Genomic DNA, 7,403 nt, shown 5'->3' with positions numbered 1-7,403 from the left:
TCTCTATTAAGAATTTATTAATGGGGGCGGCTAGGTGGCGCAGTGGATAAAGCACCGGCCCTGGATTCAGGAGTACCTGAGTTCAAATCCGGCCTCAGACACTTGACACTTACCAGCTGTGTGACCCTGGGCAAGTGACTTAACCCCCATTGCCCCGCAAAAAAAAAAAAAAAGAATTTATTAAGATCCTCCAAATTAAATAAACTTGTACTTTTAAAAATTAAATTGCATTCTTTTCACTTAAACATTTATTTTCCCTCCTACCCAACTCAACCTACCCCTACCAACTGGGAGTGGGGAAAAGTAAAATACAACCAATCTAATAAATAAGGATAGTAAAGCAAAGCAAATTCCTACTTTGGTCATATTCAAAAACATATTTCTCATTCTGGATAGTTAGTTCATTACCTCTTTGTCAGGAGGTAGACAACATTCTTGAATACTGGTTCTCTGGAATCATGGCTGATCATGGTGTTAATCAGAGTTCTTAAATCTTTCAAAGTTATTACACTTTTACAATATTGTTACTGTATAACAATAACAACTGTAATTGGTCTCTTGATTCTGATCACTTCATTATGTATCAATTCACATAAGTCTTCCCAGGTTTCTTGTAAGCTGTCCCTTTTATCATTTCATATGGTAAAATCATATTTATTACATCACTATATAATATTTTGTTGACATTTCCCTATTGATGATGATCCCCTGTAATTTCTAGTTCTTTATCACTGCAAAGAGAGTTGTTTTAAAATACTTTGATACGTGACTTTTTTACCTCCTTCTTTGATTTCTTTGAAGCAAAGGCCAAGTAGTGTTATCTCTGGGGCAAAGGGCATGTACATTTTATTAACTTTTTGGGCATAGTTCCAAATTGCTTTCCAGAATGTCTAAACCAATTCAAAGCTTCACAAAAGTGTGTTAAAGTTCCTGTTTTTCCTTAGCTCCTCCAACATTTGTCATTTTCTTTTTTTTCCAATTTTTGTCATTCTGATGGGTAAAAGGCAGAACCTCAGAGCTGACTTAATTTGCATTTGTATAATTATTAATAATTTGAAATAGTTTTTAAATATGGCTATGATTCCTCATATTACTTCCTTTGAAAAATGTCTATCCATATCTTTCAGGGATTAGACCTTCTTATAAATTTGAATTGGTTTTTTCCTCTCTTGGAAATGAGACTTTGTCAGAGAAACTTGCTGCAAAGAATTTTCCCCTTGTTAACTACTTCCCTTATAACCTTAACTGCATTGGTTTTCTTTTGTGCAAAAACTTTTAAATTTTATATGATGAAGACTGACCATTTTATCTTCTGTGATCCTATCTATTCTTTGCTTAGTTATGAATTCTTCTCCTATCCATAGATCCAAAATATTATTTCTTCCTTTCTCTTCTAATTTATTGTGACCTTTGACCTAAGTCACCTCTCTATTTAGAGCTGACCTTAGTATATGGTGTGAGCATTGGTCTAAACCTAATTTCTGCCAGGTTGCTTTCCTGTTTTCCCAGTAATTTTTGTCATAAAATGAGTCTTTACCATAGTAGTTGGCATCTTTGTGTTTCTTGTATACTAAGCTACTAGGTTGGTTTGCTTTTGTATGTTTGATACTGTGTTGATTAAAAAGGTTCAAGAAACATAGTTTCTGGGTAATTTAATCATTTTATTAATAAGTCCAACATGTTTATTCATAAAAGGATTGGCCATCTCTCTTAGAGCAAAGACAATCATGGTGGTGGGCTCACAATTTATATACCCTTCAAAGAATAGGTGCTCTCCAAAGTGGGAGTCAACCCTGATTGGTTAACAATTAATGAGAGAGATGGAGCAGCTAATTAATGAGAGAGGTGGCGCAGTGGAAAAAGCACCGGCCCTGGATTCAGGAGTACCTGAGTTCAAACCCGGACCAGACACTTGACACTTACTAGCTGTGGCACCCTGGGCAAGTCACTTAACCCCCATAGCCCCACAAAACAAACAAACAAAACCAATTAATGAGAGAATGGTGATTACAATGAAGGGAATGAGGGGTTGATCATGTCACCCTTGCACAGAGAGACATCTCTATACTCAGACCATCCCCAGCCTAGGTCAATTTAGACCAAAGTGTCTGTCTCCACCCTAGCTTGAGCAGAACACAATGGCTACTCCACCTAGGTGGAGTATGAACAAGAAAGTTAATCCAATCTCATAATCACTAGTGTCCTTCAAGAAACTGAACTTTTAAAAATCAGGACTTTAGAAAAAGGGGGAAACTCTGAATCTCCCAAAATAATTAGTTATTAGTAATCATTTATCTAAATAACCTGATATGTTCTATTTATGAACCTTTCTATTCTTTTAGCTCACACAACTTCGTCTTGATGATTAAAGCTTTGTGATATAGTTTGAGGTCTGCTAGGCCCTTTCCTTGCCACTTTTCCCCTTTACTATTTCTCTAGCTAATCTTAACTTTTTCTTCCTACAGATGAATTTTGTTCTAGTTCCATATTTTTTTGCAGCTCCATAAAGTAATCCCCTGGTTGTTAATTAGTATGGTGCTGATTATGTTAATTAACAAAGGCAATAAATAGATATGATTGGGAGTAGCTAGGTGGCACAGTGGATAGAGCACTGACCCTGGATTCAGGAGGACCTGAGTTCAAATCTGACCTCAGCCACTTGACAGTAGCTGTGTGACCCTGGGTAAGTCACTTAATCATCATTGCCCCCACAAAAAGAAAAATAAAATAAAGATACCCTTAGGAAAAAGAGCCCATGTAGAAATATTGATCTATAGTTTTCCTTCTATGTTTTGATTCTTCCTCAAATATTAAGACCATATTTGTGTCACAGATGGAATTTTGTAGGCTCTTTTCCCATTTTTGCAAACAGATTGTGTAATAATCAAATTGTTCTTTGAATATTTGATAGAATTACTTTGTAAACCCAAATGGTTCCACTGTTTTGTTTTGTTTTTTATTTGTGGAGTTCATTTATGGTTTGTTCAATTTCTTTTTTTCTGAGAATTAGTTATTGAAATTCTCTATCTCTTATGTTGATAATCCAGGCATTTTATCTTTTTTTGTAAATATTAATTTGTTTCATTTAAGTTGTTGATTTTACTGGACACAGTTGAACAAAATAGTTTCTAGTAATTGCTTTTATTTCTTTATTTGTTGTGAATTCTTTTGAAAAAATTTTATTGGTTTTCTTCTTACTTTTTCATTTCAAATTAAGCTATTTATTTATCTTTTTAAAAGTTTTGGTTATATTTATTAATTCAATGGGTTTGTCATTTACGTTAATCTCTTCACTTGTTTTCAGAATTCTATTTTGGTGTTTGGAGTTTAAGAAGTTGACAGTTTTCTAGTTTTCTTTTAAGTTGCATGCCTATTTTATAGATCTGTTCTTCCTCTCTTTTGTTGATCAAAGTTTTTGAGATACATATCTTCACTTAGGGACAATGACTGAATCTCCCAAATTTTAGTTTGTTGTCTTTTAACTGTTAATAACTTTACTGAAGCGATCTATTATTTCTATGATTAGTTTTTTGACCCACTAGTCATTTAGGATTAAGTTATATAGTCTCCAATTAATTTTTAACTCTTTCTTCAATGGCCCCTTCTTGAAAATAATTTTTATTTCATTGTGATCAGTAGACGATGTGTTTAATATTTATGCTTTTCTGAATTTGCTTGTGAGGTTTTATTCCCTTAATACAAGGGCAATTTTTGTAGAGATGTCATGCAAAGCTGATAAATATACATATACATATATATATATATATACACACACACACATATATATATATTTCTATTTCTATCCAATAATTGCCAGAGATTTATCATATGTAGCTTTTCCAAACTTCTATTCATTTTCTCAACTTTTTATTTATTTTTTTTGTTGGGTTTGTCTGGTTCTGAAGGGTGAAAAATTAAGGTCCCCCATTATTCTAGTTTTACTATCAATGTCTCTCTGTAATACATTAGCTTTTGCTTCAACTATTTAGATGTTCAACTGTTTAGATGTCCATTTGGTGCAAACATGTTAAGTATTGCTATTAATTCATTGTCCATTATACTTTTCAGCAAGATTGTTTCCCTGTTTATCTCTTTTTTTAAAAAGTCAAATTTATTTTACTGTTGTCTTATTAGAGATCATGATTGCTACTCCTGTATTTTTTTACTTTAACTATAGTATAATAGATTTTACTCCAGCTCGCATTTAAAGTCTATGTGCAGGGGGCAGCTAGGTGGTGCAGTGGATAAAGTACAGGCCCTGGATTCAGGAGGACCTGAGTTCAAATCTGACCTCAGACACTTGACACTAGCTGTGTGACCCTGGGCAAGTCACTTAACCCTCATTGCCCCGCAAAAAACAAAACAAAACTATATATATATATATATATATATGTTTTGTATATATATATATAAAGTCTATGTGCATTTCTGCTTTAAATATATTTTTTATAAACAACATATTGTTGGAATTCTGGTTGCTAGTCCATTCTGTTATCCCCTCCTGTTTTGTAGGTGAGTTCGTTGCGTTTATATTTATACTTCTGATCATTAATTTGTGTATTTCTCTCTATCCTCTATTATCTTATACTTTTTCATCTCTTTGCTCCCTACCTCTTCATTACAAAGAGGAGGGGAGTGAGTGAGTAGTGTGCTTAGCACTTAGTCCTCTATGCATGTTGAAGTCAGTTTTTGTTCCCTGATCTTCTTCTCTTCCCCTCAGTCAGAACCCAATCACATGTTCTCAGGCTTTCATTCTTTTCTTTTAATCCTTTCTTCATTATCTCTCTGCTTCAAAGTTAGATTTTTCTACATCAGTTATTTTATGTTTTCTTCCCATTTTTTCCATTCTTTCCATCCTAAAATTACTTTAGAGTCATTCTTGACATTCTCCTTCCAACTATGACTTCCATCAGTTTCATTTATTTTCTAGTCTTTTCCTTTAGTGTTCCCATTTAATTTATCATAGCATTTTAAAATTATTTTTATATTTCTTCTAGGAATTCTATTTGACCTTGTAGCCACACTGCTTTTTTTGAGGGCTTTGCTTATAGGTGTTTTGGAGTTCTAGAGGGTATCTTGGACATCTCTGTCACCCTCATAGTTCTTTATCATGGTGGGGTGTGTGCCTTTTTGAAAAAAAATATTTTTGCTTATTTTTCCTGCTTTATTACCTGGATTAAGACTTTGTGTTAGGGTCAAGCTCTGTGCAGTTTTAGAGAAAATGTCAGGCCTTGTTTGTTACCCATTTGTATTCTTTGGGATCCTGATGCTGATTTCCCTGAATATTGAATGCTATGTTCTTCAAGAATCACAGGGGCATTTAGGTCCAGGAAGCTGAAAAATTTCAGCATTCCCTAAGTGAGCTTGGTCATGGCCCTACTGCTGACCCCATTTTGGATCTAGGCAACACAACTGAACTCTTACTTGTTCCTGATTTAGGCTCTAGAAGGCACTTGTTGGCCCCAGCTCCTGTCAGCTAGCTGGAAGATTCTATAGGTTCAAAACAATAGCATGGCTGACCTATCCCTTCTCTGGACCCAGGGATGGAATCCACAATTCTGCTCTAGTGTCAGAGCAACAATGTAGCTGGCTTTACTAGCTGTGTGACCTTGGGCAAGTCACTTAACCTTCATTGCCCTGCCAAAACAATAAAAAACAAAAAAAACAACAACAATACAGCTGGCCTTAGCCTGATCTGAGTGGTTGAATCTGCCATCTTATTGTGACAATTGGCATTACCACTGTGAGGCTAGCCTGATCTCAGCCCTGGGGCTGAATCAGAGATCTTATTTCACATTCAGAGTAAATAAGCTATAGGCTCACCCTGTTCCAAAGTTTCTGCCCTCCTTTCTTGTCCATGGACTAAATTCATGATCTTAGAATGGGAAAAAATGAACCACTGTGGTTTTCTCCTTAGATTTCTCAATCATCACTTTGTCTAATGCACTTTTTAGATCTTTGTTGGAGTGGTTGAGGGTTAAGCTGGACTGGAACATCTTTCTTCTACTCTACCATAGTTACCAATTCTCCAACATGTTACTTTAAAACTCAGTGACTTTGATGTAAATGTAGGCATAAGTCACAACAGTGAAAAATATGATTCAAGAGTAGCAAAGAGGCCAAAAAAATGTAGCACTGCATGCTACATGGGTGTAGTTTAAACACATGTAAACCACACAGTAATTTCATGTTTTTACATCATAAATAGTTTCTTCCAGAAAAGAATATGAGAATGTTGTATGTGGAGAACAAGTTACAGCATTAAAAAAAACACTTTTTTTTTTTTTGCAGGGCCATGGGGGTTAAGTGACTTGCCCAGGGTCACACAGCTAGTAAGTTTCAAGTGTCTGAGGCTGTATTTGAACTCAGGTACTCCTGAATCCAGGACCAGTGCTTTAGCCACTGTGCCACCTAGCTGCCCCCACACATTATTTTTTAATAGACAGAAAATGGCTGATTTGAGAGTCATTTTTGAATTACCTGTTTGTTAACTCAGACCACCAACTTGTTAGAGCTAAGATCAAAATGAATGTTAAAATTAGGAGAAGCAATAAAAAAGGGAAAATTATATTATATGCAATTAAAACAACTCAGATCTAAAGATTATTATTGCTGACTTAAAATAATTATCACTGACTTAAAATTGGAAGTGGACAGAGAAAAGGACATCAACAGGAATGTTAACAATTGCATGACATTTAAATGATGTCGATCAATCGCCAAAGTGAGGAAATCAAAAAACCCCTTTCAAACCACCTCAGCAGATGTTTGACCTATTTTCCAAGCTAAAATATGTGGCTGTCAAGGGCAACACCAATTTAGAATATCTAGTTATTATAAAATCTTACTGAGAAGGATGGTGGAAAAGAATGAGCAGTCATACAACGCTGGAGAGTAAAACCAGTTTAAAGAAAGTTTAGCAAAAGACCTGACTCTAGTCGTCTTGAGGGTATTTAAGGATAGAACTGGAAAGAGGACAACAGATGAAAGATGGAGAATATCTGCAGTGATTTTATAACAAATTCTTTCCACTATCTTTCCATCTGTCTGAATACTGTGTCCCTTTTCCCAACTAAAACAACACCCTCCAGACCAGACCTTCAAAGATCATGTCATTCCCCATGTTTTGGAACTCTTGTCCTGTGGCTAAGCTGTCTTGATTGGTGAGTGAATGCAAATTCATCTAACCATTTTGTCTAACCCACCCCAGACTATACTAGACATCTATTTATTCCTGATGCCTTTCCAACTGCCCTGATGATGCATTCATATCTGACCCTCGACTCCCCACTTTCCACCTCTTACTCTAGGAATAGTAATCAAATCAATACTGCCATTCAAAAGTATAACAATTGACTGCCCTGTGACTCTACTTCCCATCCCTTTGATTCCCCAGACCAAAC

The sequence above is a fragment of the Dromiciops gliroides genome, chromosome 2 (genome assembly GCF_019393635.1).
Source record: "Dromiciops gliroides isolate mDroGli1 chromosome 2, mDroGli1.pri, whole genome shotgun sequence".
Lineage (NCBI taxonomy): Eukaryota > Metazoa > Chordata > Mammalia > Microbiotheria > Microbiotheriidae > Dromiciops > Dromiciops gliroides.
The sequence above is the reverse complement of the archived record's forward strand: the minus strand, read 5'-3'. Positions refer to the sequence as shown.